Here is a 7682-nt window from a genome sequence, read left to right on the forward strand (position 1 = left end):
TTTTTAAGGTTTGCTTCTAGTTAAAATAAATCTCAGAATGTAATCTGTATCCTAAGACTCTTTGGTGTAAGTTGGGAGCCACCATTAGGAAAAGAAAGGGGCGTTGTCTTACTGAACGCCTTTTCTCAGCACGGAGATGGAGAATCCACCCATGGGTTTTCTCTGTCTGCCTGCTCTTGAGATCAAGTAGCCAAACCTGACACGCCCCCTATTGCTAGGAGATCCAGTCTTGACGAGGGAGAAAGTGCTGATAATAGGACGAGGTGTTGGCTTTCAAACCCCTAATACCGGCCTAACTGACCTTAAGGGCGGGTGTGGATTCTCCATCTCCGTGCTGAGAAAAGGCGTTCAGATAAGACAATGCCCCTTCTCCAGCACAGGAGATGGAGAATCCACCAATGGGACATACCAAAGCCTCACTGTCCCAGTCGGTGGGAAACAGATAAGGCCGGCTCTACGTCCCCGGAGACCACTTGCTGGAGGACTCTCTGACCAAAGGAAGCGTCCACTGAAGTGAAGCGGTCAATCCTATAATGGCGTACAAAAGGGGAGGGTGAAGACCATGTCGCAGCCCTGCAAATCTCCTCGATGGACGCCTGAGTGGCCCATGCCGCAGAGGTCGCAGTGCTGCAAGTGGAGTGGGCTGTGATGACTCGGAGCTGACAGGGAAGAAGACTGGTATGCCTCCGCGATATAAGCCCTGATCCACCTTCCTATGGTGGAAGCGGACACCTTCTGCCCCAGGGAAGCTGGGAGGAAGGAAATAAAGAGGGCCTCAGATCGGCGAAAAGGTGCTGTGTGCTTGATGTAACGCCACAGAGCCCTGCGGATGTCCAGTGTGTGCCACTGCCGCTCCAAGTCATGGGAAGGATTGGGGCATAAATTAGGCAAAATGACTTCCTGTGCCCTATGGAAGAGTGAGTTAACCTTGGGCACAAAGTTGGGATCTAACCGAAGGACCACCCAGTCCCGGTGGAAGATGCAAAAATCGTTCCGGATCAAGAGAGCAGACAGCTTGGAAATATGTCTGGCTGATGTGATGCCGACCAGAAATGCGACCTTGTGAGATAGGGCCCGTAACGATATAGTAGTAATGGACTCAAAGGGCAGTTTCGTGAGTGTGTGAAGCACATGAGGCAGCTCCCAAGAGGGATACCTGTGCACCACAGGAGGCCTAGTGTTGCATGCGCCCTTGATGAAGGCGCGTATCCTAGGATGGTGAGCTAGAGGGACTGAATTCACGCAAGTGAGCAACGTTGATAGAGCCGCCACCTACCTACGAATGGTCGCAGGGGCCAGGCCTCTGTCCAGACCGTCGAGAAGGTAGTCTACGATCTGAGGAATAGTCAATTTGTAAACATCCAGTTGCCGCCTTCCACACCAATGGCAAAAAAACTTCCAGGTGGAATCATATATGCGAGTGGTCGCCGGCCTATGAGAGGCCTGAATCATAGTGATTGCCCGTGGCAAGAACAACTCTTGAGTGATGATCCTGCGCTCAAGTGCCAGACAGCTAACTGTAACCACTGAGGGTCCGGGTGTAGGAGGACCCCCTGCTGTAAGGACACGCGATGCGGAGGAATCTTCCACGGGGGAGAACGGGAGAGGTTCATTAAGTCGGCAAACCAGGGCCTCCGTGGCCAGTATGGGGCCACGAGGATCACTTCCGCCTGCTCCTGGAGCAGTTTGCGGATGGTCGCCGGGATGAGTGGGGGGGAAGGTGTAAAGTAGGTCCTCCGACCATGGAGTCTGCAGAGCGTCTGTCCCTTCCGCCCCTGGGGAGTAATAACGGGAGAAATACCTGGGGAGTTGGGCATTGCTCGACGACGCGAACATGTCGAGGACCGGTTGGCCAAACCTTTGAGATATCTCAGAGAAAAGATCCAGATGTAGTCCCCACTCCGAGGGATCTATCGTAGAGCGACTCAGGAAGTCTGCCTGCTGGTTCTCCTCCCCCGAGATGTGCTCAGCCCTGAGGGAGGCCAGGTTGGACTCTGCCCAGGATCCCAGCAACTGTGACTCGGACATGAGGGTCCTGAACCTGGTGCCCCCCTGCCATTTCACGTGGGCCTTGAACACCACATTGTTTGTGAGGACCAATATGTGACGGCCTCTGATCCGGTGGTGGAACTGGCAAAGAGCTAAGTGAATGGCCCTGAGTTCCAGCCAGTTGATGTTGTGTCTCAAGTCTGCGCGGGACCAGTGGACCTGCGCAAACTGAGACTGTAGGTGGGCTCCCCAGCCAAATAGGCTGGCGTCTGTCGTGATAGTGACACGGTCAGGCTACTTGAAAGATGACCCCTTGGTAACCGCCTGTGAGAACCACCAGTGAAGAGACCTCAGGGCTTGGACCGGGAGCCTCACCTGCCGGCTGGATGCGCTGGCATTAAACTGCTGGAACAGTAGAAGGAACCATTGGAGCTCCCGAAAGTGGAGTCTGGCCCAGGGAACTATGGCTATGCAGGAGACCATTTTCCTTAGTAGTTGAGAGAGCAAGAACAGTGGGACGGTGCGGTCTATGTACACTCGGCGAGCTAGGTCCCTGATGCTGTCCAACCGCTCCTGGGAAAGATAGACCATACAGTTTGTGGTGTCTACCCAGGTGCAGAAGTCTGGATGAGGAAACCATCTGGCTTTTCCAGAAGTTCACCGAGAACCCGTGCTGTTGGAGGACCTGAACCATTAGGTCCAGGTCCGACTGGGCTGCCCGGAAGGAGGATGCTTGGATCAAGATGTCATCCAGGTAACACTGGACGCGTACCGGTATCTTCCGTAGATGGGTGGCCAGCACAGCCAGGATCTTGGTGAACACCCTGAGCGCCGAGGAGAGGCCGAACGGGAGGGCCCTGTAACAGAACCTGAGGAACTGCCAGTGATCTGGAAGGATGGGGATGTGGAGATACGCTTCCATGAGGTCTATTGATGCCAGGAAGTCTCCCTGTCGGATGTCTCCCAGGATGGATTGGAGTGATTGCATCTTGAATTTTTTTGTATGCGATGTAATAATTCAGACCCTTGAGATCTAGAATTGCCCTCCATCCCCCTGAGGTCTTGGGAACTATGAAGAGGATGGAGTAGAATCCCCTTCCTTTGTGATCCGGCGATACCGGTTCTATGACCTGTATTTCCAAAAGATGATGAATGGCCTCTTGCATAAGCCCCTGCTTGATTGGATCCCGAGATGTGGGGCAGGTGATGAAATGACCCGGGGGAGTGGACAGAAACTCGAGGGACATACCTTATTGGACGATCTGTAATACCCAACTGTCCATGGTTGTAAGCTCCCACCGATGGAAGAAGTGGGTCAGCCTGCCCCCTATGGGGAGGGTGACCTGAGAGTCACTTGGATCGCCTGAAGGGACGTACTGTCCCTCGAAATGGCCGCTTGTTTTGATTCTGCTGTCTGGGCCGAAAGCCTGCCCTGTCATATGGACGGTCATATGGGCGGTCCTGTCTGGCCGTGAAAGGACGGGAGGGTTGGGTGACTGTTGAGCCCGAAGCCGACCGAAAGGACTGCCTACAGGAATAAGGAGTGGCACGCTTGTCAGACCGTTTGGTGAGATGAGCCATGACCTTCCGCTTGTCCTTGTTTTCCACAAGGTACGAATTCAGGGCCTCCCCAAAGAGGTGGTTGCCTTGGTAGGGGGTGGCTGCAAGACACCATTTGGCCTTGGCGTTGAGAAACTTTACCCTCAAAAATAAAGTAGAACAATCTCTTGAGAATCTCTTTAGAGCCTTCTCTATTAATTGCACATTAGTCTGTGAAGCAATGAATTTTCACAGAGAGATACAGGTAGAGCCAAGCACATTTTACCACTGCTCTGGAATCTGACTAAAGCACAGAAGTCCTTTCCATAAAACATAAACCACATACTTCACAAACAGCAAAATTACCGCTTAGCTTCAGTGTCATAAGCAAGCTGTTTCATGCTTTACACCAAAGAGAAGCACTCTGCCAAGTTTAAATTAAGAACAAAAGCCAAAGTTATATCATGCATCAGTTGTGGATTTGGCAAGAGAGGAAAAAAAGATAGCCTCAAAGCAAACACATACCTTTTATGGAAACCAAATATTGACCACACTTGGCATACAGAAAACTGCATGGACAAACAAAACGGTTGGAAAAACAAATCAAATTATATAGGAAGCTGACACCCATTCTTTAGAGTGGAAATGCAAAGAGAAAATGAGTCATAGATTTTGTATTTTTGGACAAGATAAGCCCATATGTCTTTTGGCACTGTAGGATTTAATTTGTAATGGTTTCAGTTCTACTCCTAAAACTCTAAACAAATAATCAAGCATGATAATAATTTGAAATAATCAATGTCATGGAATAAAATATAATTTTAGAACTGTTTACCCCACAGTAGGGCAATGCAGTGGCTCAGCAGTTAAGACACTGGGCTTGTCGGCTGGAAAGCAGGCAGCCCAGATTTGCAACACGACGGACTGAGCTCCCATCCTTGACCCAGTTCCTGCCAACCTAACAGTTCAAAAGCATGCAAATGTGAGTAGATAAATAGGTACCACTTTGGTGGGAAGGTACCATAACAGCATTCTGTGATGTCATACTGGCCACATGACAACAGAAATGTTTTCAGACAGCACTGGCTCAATGGTCTTGAAATGGAGATGAGCACCACCCTCTATAGTCGGTAATGACTAGTGTAAAATCCACAGGGACTCCTTTACTTTATCCCTCAGTAAAATTACATCTAATTTAAATAAAATAAATTACTATAATAAGATATTAAAAGTCATATATAAAAAGTACATTTTCTATTAAGCTCAGCATTCATCAGTCACATGTTTATTAAAAGTTAGTTATATATGAAAATGGCATTATTACTGTAAATGTATTTCTCCATTATTTAAGACATTTCTTTTCAGCTGTACTGATATGTGAATCTTTTATAACTTGTGTTTATATACTATGTTAAATTGGACTAGATAAGATCTCATGGCTTCATTCAGCATATTAAGATTGAAGTTGATCTTTATTAGACAAACCAAAACTGGTTGTTTAAGTTATCATTATTGGGTTAATTCAGTAATAAGGTAGACCAAAGAGAAAATTGTGTTCCTATGTCATATTGAAATCATAGAAGTTAAGCATTTGCAGAGTGCATGTCATACCAACACAGATAGCTGCTTCTAAAGAAAGTGTCAGTATAATATCAGTATATCGGTATAACTCTGTTGTATGAATTATATTCATATTTGCATTTTAGGAGTCATGGTGATGCAGTGGTTAGAATGCAGTACTGCAGGCTACTTCTGCTGACTGCCAGCTGCCTGCAGTTCGATTATCACCAGCTCAAGTTTGACTCAGCCTTCCATCCTTGCAAGGTCAGTAAAATGAGGACCCAGATTGTTGGGGGCAAAATGCTGACTCTGTAAACTGCTTAGAGAGGAATGTAAAGCACTGTGAAGCAGTATATAAGTCTAAGTGCTATTGCTATTTTGTATTTTAATATGATTAATTTTCTATTCACATCAGAGTTACAAACATGAAATGTTATTGACATGATTACATTTTGCTAGGTTGCCATTCTAAAAATTGTAATCTCAGCATATGTGGAGGATACAACAAGCTTAGAGTAAATTAACCAAATAGACAAATCTAATATTTGTCCTTTTTTCATTCATCTATATGATTGTATACAACACAGAATACACATGAGCACAGAATGTTCACAGAAATGTTGTCGTAGTATTCAAACATGGTCTAACTGGAAGTTAAAAATGAAAAAACGAATACTGCTTTTAAATATTTCCTCATAATAATCAACTGACCATTGATTCAAAATTAATTTGCACTATTATTGTGTTGCACCAGATTTGTTTCCATCAAACTCTGCATTTTGATCTGCAGCTCTGCAGTCTAGAAAACTTCGTTTTCTTGAAGGAGAGTTATAATTGAAATATATTTGGACTTTTAAAAAAACTGATATTGTTGCTTTCCATAGATCACAGTCACATCATTAATTTGAAACTGTAGATCCACAGGGAAAAGCTATAGTACAAAATAATCCTAAAATAACTTCTAATAAATGGTCACTTATCAGAGTTGATCATCATTCACTATAAACAATATCGGAAAACTATAATCTTATTTCCGAGGCAGGAAATATTATTTATGTATTTGATTAGTAATATTACAGTATCCTACACATAATCTTACAAAAAGCCTGAGAAGTGGTATCCAGTAGAGATGGCATAATTCCTCTCAGGGCAAAACAGGCAATTTTTTAAAAAGTATATGTGTGAGAAAGTGAAAATGCAGCATATATTTCATCCTTTAAGGAGAAAGTTTCCAAAAATGTGTAACAATTATATTCAAATTATTAAATTTCTTTTGATATATAAATACCATGGTAACCTCAGCCTAAATGCATACCACTACTACTGTAATTTATTATAGTTCATCGCATAGTCAGCCAGATATTCAGACTGGATTTGGCATTTTTATCAACCTAGCAAGTCCTTCTCAAGGATCTGGGATAGGCAGATATGGAGATTTGATAGTCTTAAAATTATTGTTGCAGGATGAAAGTTGTTCCAAGTAAAGCTGCCTTTTGCAATTAACTGATGGGAATTTTGTCAGTGCTGATTGTGGTTAAGTGATATTTCGGTTGTTTTGAGATAAAACAATGCACCTATTACTATTGGTACTACCTTTGCTTTCTTTTGCCACAGTTGTTCTACATCTATTTTCAGGTCTTTGTATTTTGTTACCTTCTCTACTTTTTTCTCCTCTATGCTGCTGTCTTCAAGTGCTGCCAAGTTCACAATCCAGACATTTTTGTTTTTCTTATTGACAATCTGTGGTGCAATCTGGCAGATGCCCATCTATTCGAACTTTAAAGTCCCAGAGCACTTTAGCTTCTTCATTTTCTATTCTTTTCTCAATTTTATGGTCCCACTGGTTCTTGGTTTAGGCAAAAGGTGTTTCTGCAGATCGTCCAATGCACCACTGTTGCTACTTTCTCATGCCATAGTTTATAATCAGTCTGTGCGATCTTCTTGCAGCAGCTAACCACCACAAGAGTTTGCTTACCTGAAGCCAGATATGAAGTGCACAAATGGCAATCATGTGATTGCGGATGCTGCAAATATCGTAAACACCTACTTGTCACAAAGTGCCTGAATGTTGATCATGTGACCACAAGAATGCTGCAACGGTCATAAGTACAATGTGTCTTTTTCAGTACTGTATAATTTTCAGTGGTTACTAAAAAAGTCAGTTGTTAACTTAGGGCTACTCAGATTTGCTTCAGGTTATATATCTATGGAGATTCTCAGTCATCCAGGTCATGGTTGTCCCAAAGGTGCTTTTTTTCACGAGGCAACTAGATTTCCTTGTTTTTCTTGAAGACATTTTGCTTCTTTAACTCTGGTTATATAGTTTCATTAAACCGTATACGTACACAATTCTGGCATTAAAAACTTGACGTTTCGACGAAGTCACATTCGTCATCTTCAGGCTGGTGTTTTCAGCTTCGTGCTTCTGGGAATAGTGTGCGATCGCAGCTGTTTCTTCCTTTTAACTGCCAGTGGGGTTTGAGCTGATTGGGTGGGAGCTTGGCTGTGTTCTGATTGGGTGGAGGTGTGTTCTGATTGGTTAAGGAGCTTGGCTGTGCTCTGATTGGATGGGGGGTTGGCTGTGCTCTGATTGG

The sequence above is a fragment of the Protobothrops mucrosquamatus genome, unplaced genomic scaffold, assembly GCF_001527695.2.
Source record: "Protobothrops mucrosquamatus isolate PMUCROS unplaced genomic scaffold, P.Mucros_1.0 scaffold63, whole genome shotgun sequence".
Taxonomy (NCBI): Eukaryota; Metazoa; Chordata; class Lepidosauria; order Squamata; family Viperidae; genus Protobothrops; species Protobothrops mucrosquamatus.